Below are 26903 nucleotides of genomic sequence, written 5' to 3'. Positions count from 1 at the left end.
TTTTCATATGACTAGAGATAGCTTTAATTTCTTCATCTGAAAACTGCTTTTTCATATCCTTTGATCTTTTATCAATTGGAAAATAATTAGTATGCTTATAAATTTGACTCAGTTCTCTATACATTTTAGTGCCTTTATCAGAGATACTATCTGTAAAAATTGTTTCCCAGCTCTCTGCTTTTTCTTCCAATCTTGGTTGTTTTGGTTTTGTTTGTACATAAACTCTTCAACTTAATCAAATTATTCATTTTGCATTTCAAGATGGTTTTTATCTCATCTTTGTTCATAAATGTCAGGTAAATGGTTCCTTGCTCTTCTAATTGGCTTATGGTATCCCTTTTTATGTCTAAATCCTGTCTGTACCCATTCTGACCTTATCTTGGCTTAGAGTGTGGGATTTTGGTCTAGGCCTAGTTTCTTTCTCAGAAGTTTTTGTCAGATAGTGAGTTCTTATCCCAGAAGCTGGAGTCTCTGGGTTTATCAAGCAGTATATTAGTATAGTTATTTACTCCTGTGTCTTGTGAACCTAACTTGTTTCATTGATCCACCACTCCATTTCTTAGCTGCTTTATAGTTTTGTTCATTGCTGCTTTATAATATAGTTTTAGAAGGGATCTCATGTTGAAGCTGCCAGCGGCCAGATTCATGTCTCTGATGTGGCCCACTCCTCACCCAAGAGGGCAGACCATCTACAGCCCACTCCCCAAGAGCTTGAACATGAGCTCGAACATGAGCTCATTTCCCCTCAAGCACCATCTCTCCTTTGGGATAGTTGTGATTGCTCAATTAAAGACCTTTCTTCTTGTATCATTCAACAAAGAATGATAAATTTGTTTCCTATTTGTCTCTTCCCTGTGAAGCCAAGCAAAATTCACCTGACCCTCATCCAACGTGAAGGCCTTCACTCTCATGTCTTCCACCTTCTTCGGGCCAGCTGTCCTGAACTCCTTTAAAGTTCCTGTTTGTCCCTCGCCATCCTGGCTGCCCTCCTCTGGACTTATTTCTGTATCAGTGTTTTTCCTTAATATTGTACCTAGACATGAATATGGTAATTCACTGAGAATCACAGTGGATTGACAGCCTTCCTCATTGTGGATGCTCTGGGATCTGCAGTCTTAATTGGGTGCAGCCAACTATGCTTCAAGCTTGAGGTCTGCTCCAATCACCAGGTCTTTTTTTACATGGAATGTTCTTTGGCTACCTCTTTCACATTCTATATTTGTTTAGTTGATTTTCCTTAAACCCAATTATAGATTTTATGCTTTTTCCTACTCTATTTAATTTTATTGATATCAGCCCATCATTTTAGCCAGTTGAGTTCTTTTTTTGTTTGTTTTTGCAAGGCAGTGGGGTTAAGTGACTTGCCCAAGGTCACACAGCTATTACGTGTCTGAGGCTGGATTTGAACTTGGTCCTTCTGACTCCAGTGCTCTATCTACTGCCTAGCTGCCCTGAAATCTTCCTTTTTTTCCCCAATTATACATAAAAAACAATTTTTTATCTTTTTTTTAAAATTTGATTTTCATATTGCTCCTTCCTTTCCCCCATTCTTGAGAAGGCAAACAATTTGGTAAAAGTTACACATGTGAAGTCATATAAAATATAGTTCCATATTAGTCACGTTGTGAAAGAAAACAGACAAAAAAAAAACCCCAACAAGAAAAATAAAATCAAAAAGAGTATGCTTCAATCTGCATTCTGGATAGCATTTTTCACAAAGGTCCATTAGTATTGTCTTGGATCTTTATATTGTTGGAAATAGCTAAATCATTCACAGCTGATCACTATATATGTAATATTGCAGTTTTGATGTACTATGTCTGTTTCTGTGAATCAGTTAATTCAAGTCCTTCCAGGTGTTTTTCTAAAAACATCCTGCTCATGATTTCTCATAAATCATTAAGTCCACCACAATCAGCGTTCCCCAATTCATGGTCATCCCCTCAATTTCCAATTCTTAGCCTCTACAAAAAGAGCTGCTAGGAATTTTTTGGTACATATAGATCCTTTTCCTTTTTTTTTTTTTTTTTTTTAATCTCCGTGGGTTTCAGACCCAGTAGTGATATTGCTGAGGCAACAGAAATACAGGGTTTTATAGGCCTTTGGGCTTAGTTACAGATTGCTCTCCAGAAAGGTTAGTGTTTCAGTTTTCCCACATCCCCTCCAATATCTGTCACTTCCCTTTTCTGTCATATTAGCCAAGCTGATAGATTGAGGTGATACTTCAGAGTTGTTTTAGTTTGCATATCTCTAATCAATAATGATTTTGAGCAATTTCATATGATTATAGAAAACTTTGATTTCTTTTTCAAAATATTTGACCATTTATCAATTGGGGAATGACTTCTATTACAAATGCTCTTGCTGTAGATTATTCTTCAATCTCAGAGAAAACTATGACATCAGGGAGATAATGCCATGACAAGCACATGAATTAGATTGGTGGGGGGAGGCTGTGCTAAGTCCCCAGCCTCACTTTCTCCTTCAGGGCCATCTGGGTCCAGTGACCAGATATGAATTAGGATGACTGGAGATGGCCCTAGATATGAGGCAATCAGGGTTAAGTGACTTGCCCAAGGTCACACAGCTAGTAAGTGTCAAGTGTCTGAGACTGGATTTGAACTCTGGTCCTCTTGACTTCAGGGCCAGTACTCTATCCACTGCGCAATATATTAATTCTCTATATATCTGGTAAATGAGGCATGATATTCTCCAAGCATATCATCATATCATCTGCAAAGGATGATAGATGTTTCCTAATTTTCTATTCTAATTCCTTCTCTTTTTCTCCTCTTTACTAGAGCTAGCATTTCTAGCAATATTAAATAATAGTGTGAGAATGGACAACCTTGTCTGTTACAGATAATACTTGCTATTGGTTGAAGATAAGTCTTACTTATTTTAAAACTTTCTAGTGTTTTTTAAAGGAATTAGTATTGTACTTTGTCAAAAGTTGAGATCACATGGTTTTTGTTGGTTTTGTTATTGATATGGTCAATTATGCTGATTCCAGCCCTACATTCCTGGTATAAATTCTACCTGTTCATAGCATGTGATCTTTATGATGTTTTGTTCCAATCTCCTTGCTATAGTATTTTATTTAAAATTTTTGCATCAGTATTTGTCAGGGAAATTGGTCTATTCTTTCTCTGTTTTTGCTCTTCCCAGTATAGGATCAGCACCATAATTATGTCATAAAAGGAATTTGGTAGGACTCACTTGTCTTCTTTTCCCAAATAGTTTATATAGTGTTGTAATTAATTTTTCTTTAAATGTTAGGTAGAATTTTGAATCCCTGTGGTCTTGGGAGTTTTTTTTTTTTCCCTTGGGGAACTCATTGATAACTTGTACAGATTTCTATCAAAAAATAGTTATTTAAGTATTCTACTTCCTCTTCTATTAATCTGAGCAATCTCTATTTTTGCAAATATTCATCCATTTCACTTAGATGTCAGTTTTACATTAACTGGACTGAAGAACTCCTAATAATTGCTTTAAATGCTTCTTCACTAATTCACCATTTTCAGTTTTGACATTGATAATTTGTTTTTTCTTTTTCTAAAATTATGACTTATCTGTTTTATTGGGGTATTCCTCACATAAAACCAGCTCCTAATTTTTATTAATTTAATACTTACTTTCATTTTTATTAGTATCTCCTTTGGTTTTTAGGATTTCCAATTTGGTGTTTAACGATTCATAATTTGTTCCCTTTCTAGGTTGGGTTTTTTTTTTTTAAGTTGCATACTAAATTTATTGCTCTCTTCTTTCTCCATTTTATTTAACTAAACATTTAGAGATGGGGCAGCTAGGTGGTGCAACGGATAGAGCACCGGTCCTGGAGTCAGGAGTACCTGAGTTCAAATGAGGCTTCAAACACTTGATAATTGCCTAGCTATATGACCTTGAGCAAGTCACTTAACCCTATTGCCTTAAATAAATAAAATTTTAAAAAAATTTAGAGATGAAATTTCCTCTAAGTACTGCTTTGCCTTTATCCCATAAATTTTCTTGTTATCTCATTGTTGTCTTTCTCTTTAATGAAATTATTGTTTCTGTAGCTGGATCCAGAGGTCAACTGGGGGTGGGGAGATCCTAGAAACAGCTGTGGTTCTTTTAAGTGAGGAAATCACAAAATTCTGACTCAGGAGGGTAAGAAAAGGCATAAACTATAATTCATAGATTGCTGCAAAAATTCACAGGTTAATTCAGAGTTCTTTAGTATTACAAAAAAGTGAGTTTTTAAGAAGATAGTTAAGTTTAAGCAAAGAAGAAACAGCTACAAGCTGGGTTAGTGAGAACATGAAAGGAAAGGGAAAAGGAGTCAGGAGACAGGTAGCAAGGCTGAGATTGCATAGATCAGCATGGAGAAGAGGGGGGCAGAACCTTTAGAAGGGGCTTAGCCCACCTCCCATGCAGGGAGGAGTTAGCTGAAGGCGATGTTCACTTGACTGGGAGTTAGGGTCTTGGTTAGCAAAAAGGAGCCTTAAGGAATTTATGATGTATGACTAAGAAAGCCTGGTGAGATAACTAGAAGGCACTAGTTTAAATAAGGAGTAGATATAAGGAAGGTTTAACAGCTTCAAAAGATTAACTATTTTAACAGTGTCTGTTTGCTAAGAATATGCTTATAGGGGCTTATTTGTCATAATGCAGAAAAAAGGAAAGGATTATAAGATTTGTCTCTTAATACAAAAAAAAAGGGGAAAATTAGAATATTTCTTTCTGCCCAGAGTTCTCCTGCTTCCCATTTATGATTTGTTTATTTTTACCATCATTCTTTGGAAACTAGTTTTTGATCTCTATTTCCACATCTTTTTAACTGTTATTTTTATTGCTTTGTGATCTGAAAAGGATACACATAATATTTCTGCTTTTCTAAATTCTGTTCTGAAGTTTTTATACTTACTACATTTTTATGAATTTTTGTGTTGGTGTCATTACTGCTAAGGAACAGTTATACTCCTTTCTATTCCTATTCAGTTTTCTCCAGAGGTCTGTCATAACTAACTTTTCTAAAATTCTGTTCATCTCCTTAACTTCTTTTTTTGGCTTTTTTTTAGATTTATCTGGTTAGAGAGAAAAGTTGAGGTATACAATGAGTATGGTTTTATTTTCTGTTTCAGGGGTGTCCAACCTTTTAGCTCTTCTGGGCCCCATTGCCCAACGAAATCTGTCAAGGGCCAAATACAGAATTCAGTAACCATTCATGAATACAATGTAGTCCACACTGCCAAGAGCACAACAACAAATGTGATGGGGCTAGGCTGCAGGTTGGGCACACCTATTTCCTTCTGTAACTCTTCTAACTTTTCCTTTAAGAATTTATTTGCTATGGGGGGAAGCCTAGGTGGTGCAGTGGATGGAGTCAGGAGGATATGAGTTCAGATCCGGCCTCAGATGCTTAATATTTGCCTAGCTATGTGACCTTGGGCAAGTCACTTAACCCCATTGCCTTAAATAAATAAAAGTTTTTCAGGGGCGGCTAGGTGGGGTAGTGGATAGAGCACTGGCCCCGGAGTCAGGAGGACCTGAGTGCAAATCCGGCCTCAGACACTTAATAATGACCTGGCTGTGTGGCCTTAGGCAAGCCACTTAACCCCATTGCCTTGCAAAAACTAAAAAATAAATAAATAAATAAATAAATAAATAAATAAATAAATAAATGTTTTTTTTAAATTAGCTGTTATACCATTTGGTGCATATATGTTTCGTATTGATATTATTTCATCGTTGTCCTTCTTTATCGAAGAACAAAATGACATCACTGAGACAAATGACAGTGCGTCTGACTGTGGCTGATCAGACCAATATGAGCTTGGAATGCTCTACTACAGGTTGGGCACAAATAGTCCATGGGAGCACCTGAGGTGCTTACTCTAAACTTAGGGATGTCACGTTTCCTTTGAGCTACTTCTGTTCTGCCTTCCTTATAGAGCACAGCCCTCTCATGTCTTGTGCCAGGGTCTCTAGACTATACAATCAATTCTTTATTTTTTATTTTTTATTTTTAGGATTTTGCAAGTCAAATGGGGTTAAGTGGCTTGTCCAAGGCCACACAGCCAGGTCATTATTAAGTGTCTGAGGCCGGATTTGCACTCAGGTCCTCCTGACTCCGGGGCCAGTGCTCTATCCACTGCCCCACCTAGCCGCCCCTCTATACAATCAATTCTAAAGTTCTTCAATGAGACCTCCTGGGTGTCCCAGTATTGCTTCTTTTAACCCCACTGTGAGCACTTGCCCTGGGTGAGTTCTCCATAAAATAGTTTTTTTTGGCAAGTGCACGTCTGGCATTCTATGACTACTTTTTTTTTTTTGCAAGGCAATGAGGTTAAGTGGCTTGCCCAAGGCCACACGGCTAGGTAATTATTAAGTGTCTGACACCAGAATGTCTGGCATTCTAACAATGTGCCCAGTCCATCGTATTTGCCCTCTCTGTAGTAATGTTGGGATGCTGGGCAGTTTAGATCGAGAGGAGACCTCAGTGTCTGGTATCTCCTCCTGCCAGGTGATCTTCAGAATCTTCCTAAAAAAATTTAAATGGACAATTTAAATTGATTACAGGAAATTGGGGGACTGTGGACAAGTTCACTCACCTGGGCAGTGTCCTTCCCAGGGAAGTACACATTGACAACAAGGTTGACACTTGCATTGCCAGAGCTAGCTTGGTATTTGGGAGGCTCTGAAAGAAAACATGGGAGAGAAGAGGTCTTAGATATTAGACTGACTACCATACTGAAGGTCCACAGAGCTGTTGTGTTGACCTCAGGCCGTGTCAGGAAACTGAATCGGTTTCCTTGTACCTTTCAGCAGAATATAATTTAGCTCTGTTAATTAGATCTGATTTTTGCTTTTGCTTTGTCAGAGATTATGATTGCTGCCCCTCCTTTTTTTAACTTTAGCTGAAATACAATAGAGTCTGCTCCAGCCCCCTCCCCTTACTTTTACTCTGTGTATATCTCTGCTTCACATGTTTGGGGTTTTTTTAGGTTAGATTTTTTTTTTTTTGGCAAGGCAATGGGGTTAAGTGGCTTGCCCAAGGCCACACAGCTAGGTAATTATTAAGTGTCTAAGACCAGATTTGAACCCAGGTCCTCCTGACTCCAGGGCCAGTGCTCTATCCACTGCACCACCTAGCCACCCTTTCACATGCTTTTCTTGTAAATAACGAAAGAGTCTGTTTTTTTAACCCACTCTGCTGTCTGCTTCTGTGATAAATTTATCCATTCATAGTTATGATTACTTACATCATCTTTTTCTCTTGGTTCTTTCCCTCTCTTTTTCCTCCCTCCATCTGATCACCAACTCCCCAAATCCACTCTCCCTTCTCTTCCCTGTAGGATAAGAGATTTCTTTATCCAGGTAACTGTTATTTCCTCTTTCAGTCAATTCCCATCAAAGTGATTTTAAAGCTTTGCCCACCTATCCCAACCTTCTCTTCCTTTGTAAAAACTCACACCTCTTTTATGTGAGATAATTTATCCTATTTAGACTCTCCATTCTCCTATTGCATCCCTCTTTCTCATCCTTAATTTTTTTATATCATCCCATCATTGTCAACTCACACCTGTGCGCTCTGTCTATGTACACCCTTTCTAACTGCCCTAATAATAATAAAATTCTTAGGAGTTACATATATCATCCTGAGCATTTGAACCTATTCTGTTTTTTTAAGATTTTTTTTCTGCCATCACCTTTCTTTTCCCATTTTTCCTCTGCCTCTCTTAATTGATTGTTTAAATCTGTTTTTGAACTCTTCTAAGAATCCATTTTTGGGGACTGAGACCAATTCACATTTTTCTTTAAGGCTTTGCAATTAGCCATTTTGACATTGTTGTCCTTTTCTGAGTTTGTGTTTTGATCTTCACTGTCCCCATAGTAATTTTCTAGGTTCAGGATTTTGTTGTTGTTGGCTCATTTTTCAAGCCTATTTCTTTACTTTTAACTTTGATGTTAAAGTTGGATTATTCTGTAGTGGAGAGGGTACTGTCTGAATCTTCAAGTTCTTTGCTCTGCTATTTTCAGAGCTAGTTCTGAGGGGTCTGTAAATTTTCAGTTCTTCCAAGGTAGTGTGATCCAAGAGAGGTGTAGTCTATACTCTGGTCTGTGAGCCACCATAACTATTGCTTTCTACACTGAGACTGTGACCAGGGTCCCTGCTACCCTGTAGTCAGGAGCATGAAGTTGTACCCCTCCTCACCTGGGACTGCAACCCAGAACTAAGTCTGGCCAGTGCAGCAGAGTTCTGAATGAGTGTTGGTGAGCCAGCTGTTTGGAATGAAGATGTTGCTTACATGGAAATAGCCCCCAACAGATAAAACCCATAAACCATGGATCTCGACCATGTGTCTCTCACACATAGCTGCTCAACAAATATTTATTGGACTGAGCTGAATATTTAGCGTTGGATTCTTTGAGAGATCAGGGAGTAGAGGACTTCATGGCTTGAAGCATACAGGGTCCCATGACACCCCCCAGGTTCCTAGCAAGAAGGGAGCAGGAAGGAGAGACAAGCCCAGCCTGTGAGGGCTTTTCCCTGGCCTTTGCATTGGCTATGAAGGTGGGGTGGGCTTTGTAAGAGAAGCAAGCTTCCACAAACAGGTGGTATTCCCCATGCCAGAAGCAGCCCCAGGGATCTTGACTTTGAGTTCAGGACCAAGCTGTGGCATAATATATGAAGGACCAGTCATGGGGTAGACAGAGCTCAGATGCCACCTTGGGGAGTGGAGCTTGCAGAGCCTTAGTTTCTTTGTCAATGAAACAGGGATGCCCATTCAGACTCAGGATCCTTAGCCCAGTTTCACCCATGATGTCTAGTTACAGTTCTTCTGGGAGCTAGGAACACTCCGAAGGTGTGGATTGCCTTTCTGATGCCATCTGCTTCATTTCCCATTCCTTTCTGTTCTTGGCATCAATTGAAAATTGCCATTTGTATCTCCCCCATTTTATTGGAAACTAAATTGACATCATTAAGGTTTTACAAAGAGAAATGTACTGAAAAGATCAGGCAAGAACCAAAGGAATATGTCCTCTTCCCCATACTAAGGATCCATTTTCCCCTACTCACCAGGCCTTGGGGAGGGGGCCTGTCTGCCTCAACTCAAGAGCTTCTTAGAGACAAAGGGGAGGAGAGAGGACTTTGAGACTGGGGGTCAGTGTGCTATCGTGATGGGGGAAGATGAAATGTCTTACAGAAAGGACCACAAGAAGTCCAGTTGGGCCAGACCTTAGAGTGCTCTGTAATGATGTGAGGTTGCACTGAGATTTTTGGGACACTCTGTCTTCAACCTGGTGGGGCCAACCAATGGAGGAGTATGTGTTTGACCTTAGAGGGAAGCGTGGGTGGGGGGAACAAGACATGGTGCTTAGCACAGAAAGTTAGGGACTTTGGGTTTAAAGTGTTTTAGGTTCAAACTTCCAGAATAAGGTGAATGAGCAGTGATTTATATTTAATCAACAGTATTTTCCTCTTCACATGAATCTGCCCAGCTGTAAAATTGGACACATCAGTCTCTTCCACTGATTGTCCCTCTTGTTCCCCTACAGCAGGTCCAGGCTCCATTGGACCCAGCCTGGTCACGGTCAGCAGAGGACCAGAACAGTCTTCAGGATGGCATGGTACGGGTGGAGAAGGAAAAGGGCTATGCCCATGTCTCTCCAAGTTCAAGGCACCTACAGTTTTATGCCAAATCCCTCTTGGGGCTTCCAAGGCCCAGAATGTTCCTTGGGGCCACTCTAGTTTCCAGCTCTCCCTACAAACAAGTCCAAAGCTAGGCAGCCTGATTACTCAGACAGGTGGGGCCCTTTGGAGAAGGGCTTCTGGTCTGTGCACCCCTGCCCAGTGTAATGACCAGACTGCCTCTGCAGGCACTCCCCAGTCTTTTCCTCCTCTCACCTTGAGGGGCTGGGAACGCACTGGAACATCTGCCACTGCAGTGCGGAGAAGCCTTTCCCTCTTTTTTTTTTTTTTGCCTCATGAGGTTAAAGGGAGTGTTGTTTTCTGGGGGGGGGGGGGGTTTAATATTTTTTTTAGGTTTTTTTGCAAGGCAGTGGGGTTAAATGGAGGAGGGTTGTTTTTTTAATAGAAACTGTTCTTGGTTGTTCTCTCACCATCCACCCTGGCTCCTGAAGTGTTTACCTATATAGTTTAGCACTGTGTTTACAAAGGGTTTGTTGTTTTAAAGGAGAGAATTATGTTCAGAATTTTGTTGTTGTTGTGAAGAAATAAAAATTTTTCTGTCCTTGGGAATCAATACCAGCAAACCTTGGTGCCAATTTGTTGTGCATGGACAGTTTCATCTTCAAAGTGTTCAGTGAAACAGCAGCTCCTCCTTCTGACTAGTGGGAAGGGAGAGAGTTAAAGCCAAGACAGGATAGGTCTCAGCCCACTAGATGAGTGGCCCTCCAGTCTCTGCTCTGGGGGGGCAAGGTCATCAAGGCCCCAAGTTGTAGCTGTCCATGGCATGCACTAACAGCACAGGTGGGAGTCAGACCCTGTGGGAGGAGGGTTTGCATGTAAAAGAAGACCTGGTGGGCAGGTTGATGGGGCCTTGGCCTCAGGGAGCCGCTGCCTCTTTGACAGTCTTCCCCCAATACCAGTGGAAGGGATGTAACCCCATAGGTTGGTTGTTTAAGCCAAGAAAGGTTTTCTGTGGGAAAGGAGAATGATGTCAGTCAGAAAAGTAGACTTGGGGCCAACAGCAACAAGAAGTGGACCAGCAAGACTGGGCTCTCTGGAGATCAGAGGGCCAGGCTGATAAGTGAAATGGTCAGCCCAGTTGTGGCCACCGCAGCCCCCACCGCAGCCCCCACCACCCTTACATGATGACTTTTCTCACTGGGTCATCCTGTGGCCAACACTAACACCATGTGTGTATAGTAGATCTACACTGCCTTCCAGAACGAGATGGTGGGATAGCCTGGCCAGGAAAAAGGAGGGAGAGGCTTTGTTTGCTCTCACTGGGCAGGGGGCCATCTCAGAGCTACCAGGAAGAGCCTCTTCTTTGTGGCTCGAGTTGTCAAGGACATTTCTAGAGATTTCTCTTCCTATTTCCCTGCTCTTAGGTGACAGCTTTCCAGAGTGGAAGTCTAGGGTCCCACCCTTCTTGGTTTGGGTGCTTGGCTTCCTTCAAGACCCAAACTTATTGATCAGTTAACCGTAGGTTTTAGGAAGATGAGCTGCCCAGACCTCCCCACATTGCCAGTGACTTTGGGCGCCCTGTGTCCTTAGTACCATTTGTGGATGATTTTATCTTGATCTCTTGTAGCCAGTAAGACCTTTTCCTGACTTCCTGTGTCTCAGCAGGCCAGTGGTATTGGTAGAAACTGGCTCACTACTTGTACCTTCAAAAAGACAGCTTGTAAGTGGTATAGCCAAAGACGCTTGGATTGATGAGATGCCTTTAGCTTCTCAACACACTTTTACTCTCGGGTATAAGGAAAACAAACGATTGTTGGCCCTCACTGACAAATGGAAAAACTTAGTGAGATGATTGGGTCCTACAGCCCAGACCATAGGTTCTGCCCATTGGACTTCCTGCTCCCCTCAGGACTGAAGAACAACCTTATCATTCCCCCCAGAAGCAGAGTGTGGACTCTGGGCCCATGGGGACAGGGCTATGTCTTAGCTGAATTAGGTAACTCCACCAGTACCAGGGTGCTCTACAACACAGTTCAGCTGACAAAGGGTTAAAAAAATGGCACTGCCTTGACCTTCGTGTGAAATGAGTGGACACTAGATGGCGATAGGTTTCTCTTTATACTTCTCAGATGGTTCCAGACTTGGGTGGGACTGGTCATCGAGGTTGACTCTGTCTCCCTGGGTATGGGACCAGTTTGGAACAGAGCTGCCCCAAGAGAACCTTCAGAAGAGAACAAGTTGGGACCAGGCCACCTGAGTCAACCAACAAACGCTGAGAGGCCAAGTATGTACAATATGATGAGCATGGGGAGGATCAGGGCAGGCCTCCGGAGGCGGTGGACCAGGAGCTGACTCTTCAAGGAAACCAGGGCTTGTCTGAGGTCTTGTGGATGGATTGTTGTCCCTTGTAGTCAAGGTGACATCAAGTGAACGATGGTGTTAACTGCACATTAGGTTGGATCTGGTGAAGAGAATGTTGTACGAAGACATCTCACTTCCAGACAGGTACCACCCCATGGCCTGAATGAATAGGAAATAACTTGTGGTGGCAGCCTGGAGGCTGTGGGGTCCTGGGCCTTACCACGATTCCCACTGAGTCAGCGAGACCTCACAGTGCTCCAGCAACACCCAGCAAAGCATCCATAGAGGATTTTCTGATGACAGGTGGCAGCAGACATGGCACAGCCAAACCTGTCCCTCAAGGGTCTAATCATAAGTGCAGTGATTTTATGTCAGTAGTCCTCTAGTAAGGTAGAGCTAACCTACCCCAGGATGGTCTAATTGTCAGGACAGTGATTTTTTTTTTTTTTTTTTTGGCAAAAGACTACCAATGTCCCTTGTAATAAAGATCCATCTCTTATAACAAAAGGTCAAAAGGGGGAAAACAATTCAGGAAAAGTAGCCAACATAGAAAAACTTAGATACCACACACCCAGAATATTCTGCATGAAGTGGGGGAGGATATGCCAAGGGAGGCTCCGTATCATTCGCTGAGCCCACCTCGCTCTCCCTACTCTAGCCAAGGAACCCCAGGTCAACTGCCCCTGCTCTGGATGGAGACGACGAGTGGGCAGGAACAGAGCGGGAGGAAGGGAGAGCGAGGCATGCCCAGAGGGTGGGCCAGCCTCTGCCTTCACCCTCACAGCTTCACTTCAGGCGCCTCTGTTAAAATAGCCAATTATTATCTGCTTGGAGGTGGGCAGAGCACTTGACTTGCCACCCTGGCAGGAAGGTTCACAGATGGTGAAGTTGAGATAAAACCGGTTGACTTGTCCTGGGTCACACCACCTCTTAGAATTTGGACTGTTGCCCTATCCACGATGCCATCCAACTGCCTGTTCATCTTCAGAGATTTGGAGACCTTAGATATTCTTTTTCAGAAGCACAGACCAAGGCCTAGGGGGTGATCCTAGAGGCTGGGTCAGAGCTGGGCTGACCTCCCAAAGGTCCTCCAATTTCCTCACTAGCCCTCAGCATCAGACAGACCATTGACGTTCCTCTGGCATGTTAATACAGGCACATCTGTGAATTCGTAACTTCCAGCCAAATGCAGTTTAAAGATCTTGGGATCCGGTGATCTCTAAGTTCCTCCTCTTGCCAGCTCTGGTCGGTTTCTTCCTGTCCCCCCAATGCCCAAGGCTGATGGGGTCCTGCCAGGTTGAAGAGTCAACAGAGTTCTGTGCGGTTTCCATCTTCCTTTCTTGACTCACCATCCACCTGCCTTCAGGGGTGAGAAGTTGGGGGGGGGAGCTGGTGTTCTGATATACTGGGGAGCTGGAGGGGTCAGTCATCAGGAAGCAGGAAAGTCAATAGTGTGGAGAGAGGAGATCCCAGGCAGAGGGGTTCTTCACAGTTTGAAGAGGGTTGCTGTTGGGGAACCCTACCCTAGGAGTTCTGGTTGGAGTCTGGCTCCCTAGACTTGCCTCCAATCCCCCTACCCCATCCCCTACATGAGCAAGCCAGAAGAGTGATTAGGGGTGGGGGACGCATGAGTGGTAGCTCCCTGACTCTTCCCCACCCCTGCCCCATCAGGGTATTCAGAGTGTAGGGCCTGACCACAGTCTTCCTGCCAAGTCATTTCCAGAAGTCCAGGCTCCCTATGAGGGCTCCTGGTCTGATATGGCCGTGGGACACATAACCAACAAAGCCCAATCTCAGTGGTCCTGGTCCATCTCAGAGAAGCCAAGAATGCTTTGTTTTCTGTCCATCCCTTTCCATGGAGGGAGGGTGTTGTCTATTCTTTTTCTTTTTAAGGTGATGGGTTAAGTGGCTTGCCCAAGGTCACACAGCTAGGTCATTACTAAGTGTCTGAGGCCGGATTTGAACTCAGGTCCTCCTGACTTCAGGGCTGGTGCTCTATCCACTGCGCCACCTAGCTGCCACCTGGATCCATTTTTATTAGGATAGAGCACCGGCCCTGGAGTCAGGAGGACCTGAGTTCAAATCCAACCTCAGACACTTAATAATGACCTAGCTGTGTGGCCTTGGCAAGCCACTGAACCCCACTGCCTTAAAAATTTTTTTAAATGGATCCAAAAAAAAAATAATGGATCCATCCAAGATGAAGCAGAAAAAAATTGGCAAGTAGACATAATAGGGAAAGGACAGATTCCCATGTCCCACCTGGGTCAGTGATTAGGACTGTAGAGGTTCCAGAGCCCTATTCCTGGGCTGGTGACCTCACCCCTCCTTCATAAGACCAGTTGACCCCTGGTGCCAGGGCTTCAGTTGAGGAAGGCATTAGGAAATCCAGGTACCCATTTACCCTGGGTGAGGCCCACTGGGTGTGAGACCCTGGTGCGATGGGGGATCCAAGGATGATGAATGGGAATTTCCTCTTTAGTAGGGGAGAGAAGACTCAGGAAGTGTGCCAAGGGAGCACGGAGGAGGAGAGAGAAAATGGGCTGTGACCCCACTGTGGGCAAGCCTGGTGGTGGTCCCTGCCACCTTGGGGATCCCTTGGGGACCGTTTCACAAGTCACTCAGGCCTCCCCAATCCTCCTTCTAGGTTGGATGTCTCCACCCTCCTTGAGAGCAGCCTTAGCTCCCCTTCCCCCATTCCCCTCCAGGATCACCATTCCTATTTTCCAGCTCCCCCTTCTTTGGAATGTGACTTCCCTGAGAGTCAGACTTCTTTTTTGGTGTGTATTGGCACCGGGTGGCTGACGCATAATACACCATCTATCTAGGGAAGTGGGCATGGAGTGTGAAGGAAGGTCTGCATGGGAGGAAGGCCCTGGGCTTGAACTGGAGAGTTTATGGGGTCCTGGAATCTGGGGCTGGGTCTGCGAGATAGACAGGAGTCCAAGGTCACACAATGAGCACACAACAGAGCCAGCTTTCAAACCCAGAACTACTGACTGTCAGGGGCAGGAAGACCCGAGTTCAAATCCAAACAGTATGTGACTCATGTATAATTGAGATTGGATTACTTGCCTTCTCAAAGAGGGATGGAGGGGGAAGGAAGGAGGGAGAGAATTTAGAACTCAAAATTTTATATACCAATATATGTATATATTTAAAAAAATAAATAGGGGCTCCTAGGTGCTCAGTGGATAGAGCACCAGCCCTGGAGTCAGGAGGACCTGAGTTCAAATCCTGTCTCAGACACTTAATAATTACCTAGCTGTGTGACCTTGGACAAGTCACTTAACCCCATTTGCCTTATAAAACAAACAAAAAGTATAAAAATAAAATAAGTACATAATCCATCTTTGAAAAAAAAGAACAGCTGTGTGATCCTGGGTGGTCACTCAATCACCCCCTGCCTCATATTCCTCTTGCCAAAAATGGGGATCATGATCTCATCTGACCAGGGCTGGGATAAGGAGCAAATGAGATATTTGTAAATAGCCAACATTTCTTACTTCTGATTCCAAATCCAAGGCTTTTTTTTTCCTTTTTAAACATTTTAAAATGAAGGGAATTGAGCCTGGCTTTTGATGCCCTCCCTGGTTTCAGGACTGGTTGGCAGCTAGAACAGACTCGGGTCTGGAATCAGAGGGAAGAGAGTTGACTTTTTCCCTTCGATGGTCTGTGTTCTCGAGGGGAGAAGGCTGGACATTATCAAAACTATGTTGCTCTTTGCCTTTCCTAGCAAATTTCTATAATCAGGGCAGGTGAGGAGTAGAAATTTTGGGAATTTGGTTCTAATTATTAATGGACTGATACCAGTTACTATAATAAGACGCAAGTGTGGAAAATCTTACAATTTTTTAAATTTTTGTGGGCCAGTGAGGTAAAGTGACTTGCCCAAGGTCACAACTAGTAAATATCAAGTGTCTGAGGCTAGATTTGAACTCAGGTCCTCCTGACTCCAGGGCCAGTGTACCACCTAGCTGCCCCCTAAAATCTTACCATTGTAATCTGTATTTATGATAAAAAAAAATTATAGGGTTGATTTAATAAGACAAAAATATAATGTCAAAATTTTTTAGTTAAGGGTTGGCTTAAGGTGGCACAGTAGCTAGAGCACCAGCCCCGGAGTCAGGAGGACCTGAGTTCAAATCCGGCCTCAGACACTTAATAATTACCTAGCTGTGTGGCCTTGGGCAAGCCACTTAACCCCACTGCCTTGCAAAAGTCTAAAAAAAAAAAAAAGAAAAGAGATTATACTGAATTGTATTGAGTCTTGTTACTAGCAGATTTTATCAAAATTATCTAAGAATTCCTTTGTGATTTATAAACAGCAAAACAGAAGCCCTTTCCAAGTATCCCAAGAATGAGGCCTATTCCGGATTGTGCAAGAGAAGATATCTCCAGGTCCCAGATGCTTCCAAGAGGTATCTGGGACTCAAGATGAGTTGATTAAATGAACATTGGGAGGGAGTTGATGTTAGTTAATATTGATGATCATTACTATATTGATTTGGCCTTTTGTTTCATGATGTTTATGTTTAAATTTTCTTGGTTACCTTGGTGACGGGCAAATCCGCCTTCTCAAAATTAGCCCGTCATGAACCCTCTAAGTAGTTTGATTTGTTGACTTCATGTAATTCTGATCATGAATGCATGAAAAAAAAGCCTTACAGATTTGGCTTATGGGAGATCCATTGGGGGGGAGTTGGTCTCCAACTCAAAAATGAAAAGGGAGAATTGAGGGGAGAAGAGCAGCAAATGGAGAGTGGGAATTGAGTGACCCTCACCAACTCCATCTTACGCTTCAGTTCTGAACTAGCTCAGTTTCTATTCAAATGTAAGTCTAGTCCAATTCTGTCTTGTAGGAAAACTTTTTTCAACTGTGGGAACTATTTGACCCCAGTCCTTCAGGGGAAGCTAGACCACCTCTACCTGCCGCTTAGAGACCCAAGGACCCAGCTTCTGCTGACCAGAAACCGGTCAGATCCAAAGATTGATGACATTTTCTCACAATTGTACATCTCAAGTGACCCATCTATCTGTCTTATCTGAAAATTGGGCCCATATTGATCCATCATTTGTTATTCCATGTTCCCTTGATTGTTCAGACACTTGGAGGGACAGGACACCTCTTTTTCTGATTTCAAGGAATAGCATCTGTTTTCCCTCTCCCAACTAGAAACGTCTTTAATCTTATATCCAATCAGATAGTCAATTAATAGAAATCAGATGACCTAATCTTGTATTTTTTCCTTTTAATTAATTGGATTTATTTGATTGTTTTAAATGTATAAAAATCTGTCTACCCCTGTATTTAGAGTCTGGGCCTCATCTGTTAGACAATTGGCCTGCATTACTTAATAATAAATTGAGATGCTCCAAAGATTAAACCTTTTTTCCCCTGCAGTCATTTTATCTTTCACCCAGATCATAGCTCATCCCTGAAATCAGCTCGCCCACCTCCCTTAGACCTTAAGCCAGAAAGGACCTCTGGGGTTCTGCAGCCCAACCTCCCCATTTTACAGACAAGGAAACTGAGGCCCAGAGATGCAATACATCTGGCCCGAGGCCACACAGGCAAAGTCGTAGTACTTTGAACCTACATCCTCTGAAGCCAAATACAACCCTCTTTTTACCAGATGGAAAGGGCAGGGCAGACTTCGCCAGAAAGGAATGGGATGGTGGCCTGGGGTGGGGGCAGCCTGTCCTGGGGAATGGGGGGAGCAGGGAGAGAAAGCACCCTTCTGGGGTCAGTTCCCTTGACTGCCAGTGGCCACAGAGAGGACAGTCGAACTTGCCCCTCCTTGGCTTCTCCCCCCATCTTTAACCCCTCCCAGGTTGCCAGTGGGGAAGCCGCTGGGAGCCTCAGCCCTTGGTTCTCCATTGCCATTTTCGGGGAGTCAGCAGAGCGGAAACAGCATCCAGGCGCCAGCAGCAGGGCTGCCGTGGAGCCCAGGCCTGGCACCTCTAGTTGTGCTGTTTGCTTCCCATGTTCTGACCTCCCCCCCACGTTTGTGTTGGCAGCCGCCCGCAGAGCCCGGCCAAGCAGAGCAGGCCGGACTTAATTGGCCGCTGCCTCTGGGGCCTGGGTGTTATGAAAGGCTTTCTGTCTGCCTCACAAAGTTCCCCTGACTCTGTTTTCATACTGAATATAATATTCACTTCATTTTTAACAGAATAGAGGTTCTTTGGTCTTTTTTTTAAAACCCTTCTTCCAAATATACACCCATATATTTTTAAAGGCCCTTCATGAGGCTGCATTATGAAGGTTGGAATTGTCCTAGAGAAGGCAAGTAAGAAATCTGATGCTCAAGATGATTTAGACAGAAATTCCGTTCTTTCCTAGTCTCAGGACACCCAGCTGGGGTAGGCAGCGTGTGGGCTATGGCCAGGAAAAGATCTCTCCCCATTGTGGCTGGGCTGGGGTTGTCTTTGGGGGGGTTTTGTTCTTAACCAAAGCCCAACAGAGCAGGGGCTGGAATGGGGAGTTTTTAGAAGGGGAGAGGTCAGTTGGAAAGTTGTGAAAGGCATCGTGGGATGGAATAGGGAGGGGTGGAGTGGGGGGTCCCAGTGGGGACTCTGCCGGCTCCCACCTCATCCCTCAGGTCCCCTAATCCTCTGAGGCTGCCGCTAGTGAACAAGCGAGCCGGTGGACCTGTTCATGGTGTTCAGTTCTCAGGGTCCAGGATCTCTGATTTCATCAGTGGATGACAGTTCTCAAGACAGATATTCTCTCTTGCACATCATTCAATTATAGATTGAAATCTGGAAGAGACTTTAGAGTCCAACCTGGAAGGCCAGGAAGCAACTTGCTCAGGGTCCACAGGGCTGGAATTGGGACAAAGGGAATGGACCACTTTGTTTGGGGGCAGCCTCACCTGAGCTGGGGACTAAATGGAAATGCATTGGGGAGGTCATAGTCAGGTTCCAGCTTCTCCACTTACTCCCTGGGTGACCCTTGACAAGTCCCCTCCCCGCCCTGGGTCCTATTCCTTCTCAGGGAGACTAAGGATGACCTTTGCAGTCTCCCCTAGGATCCTGATCTTCAGATTCTCTACCACTCAGAAGCACCTAATGAGGTAGATTTTGCAAGTGGTATCACCTAGAAAAAGCATCCATGTTGCCCGCCTCCCCTTCCCCTCCTCACTCCTCTTACTTCTGCAGTTGGGCTTCCACCTTTAGCCCTTGGTCAAAACTGCTCTCTAAGATTACTGCCAAACCCAGAGGTGCCAAATCTGAAGATCTCCCATGATCTGCAGACTGCCCCTCTTCCTGACTGAACCCTCATTTTCATCACTTATCTCTCGCTCCTAAGTCCTCCTTGATCTCCTTTGCTGGCTCATTACCCAGATCACACCCCTCCCTGGGGGCTTCCCTTCAGTCCCCATCCTAAGCCTCCTGCCCTCCACCTCCTTCGCTCTCTAATTTAATTCGACAGATCATACGGATTGAATTATTACTGTCTCTACCTCACTCACTCCTAAATCTATATCAAGCCCCAGTCTTTGCCCAGAGCTTCAGACCTGTATCACCAATTATCAATTGGATGTTTCAAGACATCTATCTTTTGGGTGTCCCAGAGACATCCCCAATTGGACTTGTACTTCCCCTCATCCAAAAAATGCCTGTTTTCCATCAAAGACTCCCAAGGCCTCCCTTGGCCTAATTTGGGCTCCTCATGGTGCCTTCATCTGACTGGTCAGTTGCCCAGTCTTGCCATTCCTACTTCCAGGTTTCTCACATCCAACTCCTTTCTAAAACATGACCTCAGCTGTCCTTTGACTCCAATTACTGCTCTTTTCACTGTTCTGTCCTATCCTTCAAATACGGATTGGAACTGGAATCCTCTCTATGATACCCAGCCTCTGCTAAAAGACCTCCAATGGCAGGGAACCCCTCGTCTCTGAAGAGTGGACAGCTTGGGGGACGACTAGGTGGTGCAGTGGATAGAGCACCTGCCCTGGAGTCAGGAGGACCTGAGTTCAAATCCGACCTCAGGTGCTTAATAATTACCTAGCTGTGTGGCCTTGGGCAAGCCATTTAACCCCACTGCCTTACCAAAAAGAAATGTAGGTACATAAGGGGATCATCATGAGGTCCCCAGAATTGGGGGAGGAAGACCTTCTAGAAAAAGGACTTCTAGGAAGTATGATTTTAATCACTTAGTCACATGTGTTCTCAGATGGGGTCCACTCTCACCTGGACTCCACATGTACTTGTGGAAGACCATGCCCCTTGTTTGGGGAAATATTTTGAACAAACTCTTCTTCCTATATTACTTTAGTAAATACCCATTTCTAAAAGATAATTAAGTCTGGCTGGCTAATTTATATCCATGGATAACATGGTGGTAGTACACCAATGGGGGCTCAAAAGCTAGGTGGTGCAGTGGATAAAGCACCGGCCCTGGAGTCAGGAGTACCTGGGTTCAAATCTGACCTCAGACACTTAATAGTGATCTAGCTGTGTGGCCTTGGGCAAGCCGCTTAACCCCATTGCCTTGCAAAAAAAACCTAAAAAAAAAAAAAAAGAATGGACGGTTTGGACAGCTCTCACCATTCATCCCATTGAGGCATTTTTGTCTCCCTAGTTTTCATCGTTGCTACCAGTTCTATACACGAGGGTCAAGAAGAACACACCCAGGCCATCCTCCAAATGACAGCCCCCCACAGACCGGAAGACCACCCTGTTCCCTCTGAGCCTCCCAACAAAGCTGAGCTCTCCCCCTCTTCTTGTCCCTCCTCTGGATATATTCAAGCTGATTGATGTGCTTTCTAAGATGTGGTGCACAGGACTGAAATGTCCTCTAACCAGGACCAAAGGCCCTCTGCCCCCGTGTTCTTGATGTGATACTTCAGTGTGTCTCCATGGACCTGGGATCTCAGGGCTGCAGTTAGTTACTCTGTTCATTGGTGCAGGTAGAAACCCATACTATGTGATTCTTGTACACATTCCCCATAATGCTCTAAAGGTCCTGGGCCTTCTTTTAGGTCTCATGATGTTGGATGGGGGCCCACTAGATCACTTGGTTCTTAGAGCTATATACCTTCTAATCACATATACCTGAATGATGCCTGGATAATGCCATTTCTGGCATGCCAGCACCTATGGCTTATGTGCTGCCAACCCTGAACATGCTCCACATGGCTGCATCGCCCTCTGGCAGACCCACAGGATTGGTCATTGACTGCATTGTACCTCTCAGTATAGAGTGAGACGAGGCTACTCTTCAGATCACCACATCTCACTATTGACTCAGACTGAGTTGGAAGGTCTCTAAAGCCCTAGAATAGCCCTGGAATAGGAGTTGTGGTTACTTGTAGTTCTTTCTCCCACCCCCATGTTCTCTTCTCTTTTGATAGGAACACTCTCTAGGCTTTATTCAAAGGCCAGAAAATGATACAAAACCCCTCACAGTACAATCACATATATTAAGGGAATACTTTCCTTAGTGTGCACTTTTGCTTTGCAATCATTTTTCAGTCATGTTCTGTTCTTTGTGAACCTATTTAGGTTTTCCTTGGTAGAGACACGAGAGCTCTTTGCCATTTCCTTCTCCAACTCATTTTACAGATGAGAAAACTTAGGCAAGCAGGTGAAGTGACTTGCCCAGGGTCACTCAGCTAGTAAGTATCTGAGGCTGGATTTGAACTCAGGAAGATGAGTCTTTTTTGTCTCCAGGTCCAGCATTCTAACCACTGCACCACCTAGCTGCCCTCACAATGTACTTTAATGCCATTTTTGAGCAAGAGAAGAGACAGATCACACTGACCAATTTAGACTTCCAAAAGACCCAGAGAGAAAATGGAAGCCAAACCAGGCAACAGGAGGGAAGACAAATATCCTGTGGTAGACTCAGTCAGACCAAAGCTCAGAATGAGCTGCACCTGTTAAGAAAGGTCAAGATTCTCCAAAGGGATGGTTGCTTTTTCAGGCTCTACAGAGGAAAGGGGAAGAATTTGAGAAGGGACAGGACAATAACAATAAACAACTGAGAGAAGGTAGGACTGCTCAACTCCGAGTCACGTTTCTCTGCCAAAGTGAAGAACATTCAACCTTTGTACTGGAAATGATGGAACCAAAAGGCTCCCTTGAGTTGATAACCAAGATCAATGAGCAATCATGTGTCCTATGACCCAACTGAACCACCACCTCAGCTACTCAAATTACCGATCAATGTGATTGGCTGACCGACTATCAGTGAGCTTTTAGAAAGCAGGAAGGACAAGAGAGGGACCAAAGGACTGGAGAAGGGAAAATGGGGCCTTGCTTTTCAAAGAATTAGGAGGGTTGGGTCTGCAAAGATGAGTCAGTGTACTTGACTTCCAATGCTGGCCAAATTCAAAAACATACCCTTAGAGAGGTGGTGAACAAACATCTAGAACAGGAGACAGAGATGAATAGTGAGTCAAACATGCCACCTGACCTTCTTTCCCATAGTTCAGAGGAAGGGTCACTGGGTGATGCCACAGAGCATAGAATGCCAGGCCTGGAGTCAGAAAGATTCATCTTTCTGAGTTCAAATCTGATTTCAGATATTTGCTACTATGTGACCCTGGGCAAGTCACTTCACCCTCTTTGCCTCAGTTTCTTCATCTGTAAAGTGAGTTGGAGAAGGAAATGACACTCCAATACCTCTGCCAAGAAAACCCCAAATGGGGTCATGAAAAGTCACACACAGTTGAAAACGACTGAACAACAACACGAAGTTTAGGAGAATGCTATCTATGGTTGACCTCGATGGGAGCAACGCTTTGGACAATATCTCCCACATTCTTGTAGCAAGATGGTGAGGGGAAGGTGACGCTCATTTAGTTGGATTCACGCCTGGCTCCATAACCAGTCCTCAAAAGTAGTTATTAATGAACAGCTCGGTGACAGATCAGAAGGATTTGTGGTTGTCTGTGAGCTGGTCAGCATTTTTGAGTGACTTGGATATCCAATTTGTAAACGACAGAACTAGAAGAAATAACTAACCCATTGGATCACAGTCAGAATTCAGCCATCTTACGCTGTAAAAATGTGCCAAATCTAATAGGATAAAATTCAATATTTAAATACAAATATTGATAGATATAATATTTAGTATATGAAATATTTATATATATATATGTAATTTAATTTACTAGGGATAAATCTAAAGTCTTACAGTTGGATTAAAAGAAACAAATTCCTAACTACCAAATGGAGGCAAGACTAGAGAGCAACAGGTTTGAAGGTGATTGGGAGCTTTAATGGACTGACAGCATGATGGGACATCTAGAAAAGTTAAGGCAATCTTCCTCTTTTAATAAGAGGTGTGATGTCTAGGGATAAAAGATTGATGATTCAATATAGTTTGCCTTGATCAGATCCTATGTAAAGTATTGAATTCATAGCATTCATACAGGGATCATTGTCCAGAGGAGGGTAATCAGAGTGGGGAAGGGTCTTAAGGCCAAGGAATCTGGGCACCCGCTAAAGGAAATGAGATAGTTTAACTTGAGGGAAAGGTTCAAGGGTCACATGATGACCATCTTTGAGTAAAAGGGGCCGTCATGTCGGGGAGGACATAATAGGAATTGTTCTTGCTAATATATAGAGCTGACCAGAAGTGCAATGGGCTACCTTACAAGGTGGTGGGACCCTCCTCAATGCCCACATTTTCCAAGATCGCTCTTCATAAAGATTAGGCTGAGTGAAGCCTTAACTGGAGGTTATGGAGTGAGTCTATCATCATGAAGGTCAAATTGCCACATCGTGGTAGGCACGGGATTATATGAGCTCACTGAGGATGAAGCAGCTACCACTCATGCAACTGAAACCCCCACCCCTGAAAGGGGGCATCATCCTCCAACATTCGAAACCCAGTTGTCAGGTCAAGAGCACTGTTGTTGATACTATTTCAGGATATAACATGAGTGTGTTTGTCAGGACCTTGGCCATGGCAGCCACCATCAAAGCTCTCCCTTCTGGGTCCCCCAGCACCCTCATTGGCTCTTGTACAGACATCCGCTTCTTCAAGATGTGACCATAAGCCCACCACCATCACACCATCATCTTCCCTGGGTGCCAGCTTCAGGCAGTGGACCAACGAAATGCTGATATGGACAGCTTTGCCATCACGGCCCTTGACTATCAATGGTTGGATGAAGCTGTGTCTTTGCCATCTATTCAAGCATGTGCAGACTAATAACACCAACAGCTGGGGGGATCAGGAATGACTTCCAGGGAGAGGTGGGGCTTTCACTGAACTTTGACGGGGTTCAGAGTAATATGAAATCTTCCTGAAAAGACAGATTGGGAAGGACTTTGAATGCCAATTGAGAGGGCTGCATTTTATCCTCTATATAGACCTCAGGGAGTGGCATGTCTGAGTGACATGGGCATACCTGTGAATGAGGAGGATCCCAGCCCTCTCATTTTCCAGGGGGAACAGGTGAGATGATGTGCGCAAGGTCCCACAGGTAAGGCATAGCCGAGTCCTCTGCCTTGGAATCCAGGACTCTTGTCCCCACGCAGCTCTCCATGGGAACCAAAGGGAGGTACCCCGACACTGCCTGGAACCCCTTCCAGAGCTGGCTTCATGGCCATGGCCCCTGAGGAGACCCCTCCCACCCAGCCTCCAGAAAGCACAGAGATGCCCCAGAGAGGAGTCGGGGAGGGAAGCTGGTGGACTGCAGCTGGGAGAGGAATATGTAATCATGGCCCAAACAGGCCACTTTTCCACCAAGTCATTTTTTCCTGCTGCTGATGACCCAGGGACAGCTGGAAATCTGGCCTGTCTGAAGAGAGAGGGAATGAGAGGGAGGAGAATATCTGGAAGATGCTCTGACCACACCCTGCCTCCTAAACACCACCAACACCCCTTGCCTCTACACGGCTCCTGAATGGGATCAGTCAGGGAAGGGAGAGTCCCTGGGGTCCCCCGGGAGGGTGCTGCTGAGAAGGTCCTGTCTATGCTTCAGGCCTGTGAAAAATGACTGTTCAAGGTTGTCTTCCTAGCGTCCATTCCTTTGTCATGTGAAACAGCCCCCTCCCAAAATTCACACAACCTGAGCCTTCGTTTCCCCAGTTGTCAGACACAATCAGGGTCATAAACCACTGGATCTGGCCATAGGCCTATGAAAAGGGGATATGACTTCCCTCCCCTGAACCATACCCCACACTATTTCTATTCCCCTGGGCGTTCATGAAAGCCAGGAGATGTATTCAGCCGTCATTCAGTCTCCCCAAGGTCTCGGCTTCCTCAGTTGCACCTGGGGGGGGTTGGTATGGTTGCTGTGTTGGGGTGGAGGTGGGGTGGGGGACAGTTCCCTTCAGGGCAGGGTAAGCAAGCTGCCCGGGGTGGGGAGAGGGAGATGGAAACTATTCTCCCAGAGTCTTTAGTGGGAGGGGAGGGGAGAGAGAAAAGTGGACATACTGGATTGGGAGGTGGAGGCATAAGGTCAAGCTGTTCCATACATAAGCGGGTACAGGATGCCACAGGGCTATTTTTACCCCTGCCAGGGAAATAATGTGATTTATGTGAGGCCCTATGGGCTCCCCGCCACCTCCCCAGCCCACCCCCAAGGGCTGCTGGGTTATAAATATACTTAGCACATGTGTCTGGATAGAAATACACATAGTGGCCTGAAGGGGCTTTAGAGGTCTTCTTTATCTTCATGAACCCTTCCCAGTTCTACCAGTTCTGCCATCTCAGGGACTCTTCAGGCTCAGAAGGCAGGGTGGAACAAGGGCGAGAACATCCTCATAGACTCTTGGGCCATGATGAGCTAGGAGAAAAGGATTGTAGGGGGTCTTCCTATGTAGCAGTGGGTCCAGTCTGTGTGTGTGTGTGTGTGTGTGTGTGTGTGTGTGTGTGTGTGTGTGCGCGCACGCGCTAAGAAAGAGAGGGGCTGCTGGGGAAGACAAGCCATGAGGAAAACAGGCAGGGTGGGGACGAGGAATGTAAGCTGGCGGCAATAGATGAAAGCGGCAGCTGCTACCGGCCAAGGGGCAATGGGTTCTTGAGCCTTGCCAGGGCTTCAGGCGGAAATGTGGAATCCCCAGGACTCCCAGCCCTCCACACTGGGCCCCCTAACCTGGCTGGAGGCATCTGGAAAATGTGCTGAATTGAAGCCCTGTTTGCCCTCCCTGGACTGTCTCTCTTCTAGAGGGCAAAGACTGGATCTTATTCCACAGAGATTTCCTGTGATGTCCAACCCTGGGCCAGACTCACAGGAGGAAGGCAGGAAATTGTTAAGTAAGAGTTGAGATAATGAAGTCTAGGGAGCAATCTCCATCTACTTCACATCATCACAACCATCCAAACGGAGCTCCAGATTCAGAGCTGAAGGGACATCCAGGGGCTTCTTATCCACCCCAATCCCCATCCTAACCCATGGAGAAATGGAGACTGGGGAAGGGAAGTGGACTATCCCAGGGTCACTCAGGTAGTAAATGACTCGAACTCCAACCCTGTCCCCTGCCAATCCACGACTCTGGTCACACCAGGCTCAGACCAGACCGACCAATATCTCTGGGGAATTCCTTTAGAGAGGTGCAGCACCATATAGTCTTCAAGCCTTTTCTAGAAACTCTCCCACCAGCTGAAGACTTGCCCCAAATACACAGGCCTTCATAATCATCTCTGACTTTTACCTTCAAAACGCTTTCATTCACACGAGGTCTTCACCAGTGAACCTTTTACATTCTGAAGCCCCCTCCCTTCTGCCCTTTCTGCCCTTGCAGAGCTCATCGCTAGGTCACCAGTCCTGAGGGTCTCCTGATCCAACCCTTCCATCCTTTGACAGATGACCCAGGGAGGAGAAGACGAGGAACCCAAGGTCACAAAGACAGAAGCAGTTCATCGCGGTCCTCCAGACTCCCAATCTAGTGGACTCGCCGATCTCAAATGCTACTTTATTTATTTTAACAATTCACC

General features: G+C 44.8%; 1 protein-coding gene across 5 annotated transcripts in view; it reads left to right on the top strand.

Moving 5' to 3' along the window:
- The window catches only part of FKBP6 (FKBP prolyl isomerase family member 6 (inactive)), a 45764-nt gene extending 28459 nt beyond the window's left edge, over positions 1 to 17305 (top strand). For 3 of the 5 annotated variants that reach the window (XM_074189437.1, XM_074189433.1, XM_074189436.1), the window contains one exon: positions 9547 to 9997. The gene's annotated coding sequence lies outside the window, so the exon portion shown is untranslated. Of the gene's footprint in view, positions 1 to 9546; positions 9998 to 16329; positions 16423 to 16863 lie in introns of those variants that run through there. The other 2 variants (XR_012468852.1, XM_074189434.1) reach the window with 2 other exon arrangements.
- The last annotated feature ends 9598 nt before the right edge of the window (positions 17306 to 26903 follow it).

This window comes from Macrotis lagotis, chromosome 5 (assembly GCF_037893015.1).
Source record: "Macrotis lagotis isolate mMagLag1 chromosome 5, bilby.v1.9.chrom.fasta, whole genome shotgun sequence".
Taxonomy (NCBI): domain Eukaryota; kingdom Metazoa; phylum Chordata; class Mammalia; order Peramelemorphia; family Peramelidae; genus Macrotis; species Macrotis lagotis.
The sequence above is the reverse complement of the archived record's forward strand: the minus strand, read 5'-3'. Positions and strand labels throughout refer to the sequence as shown.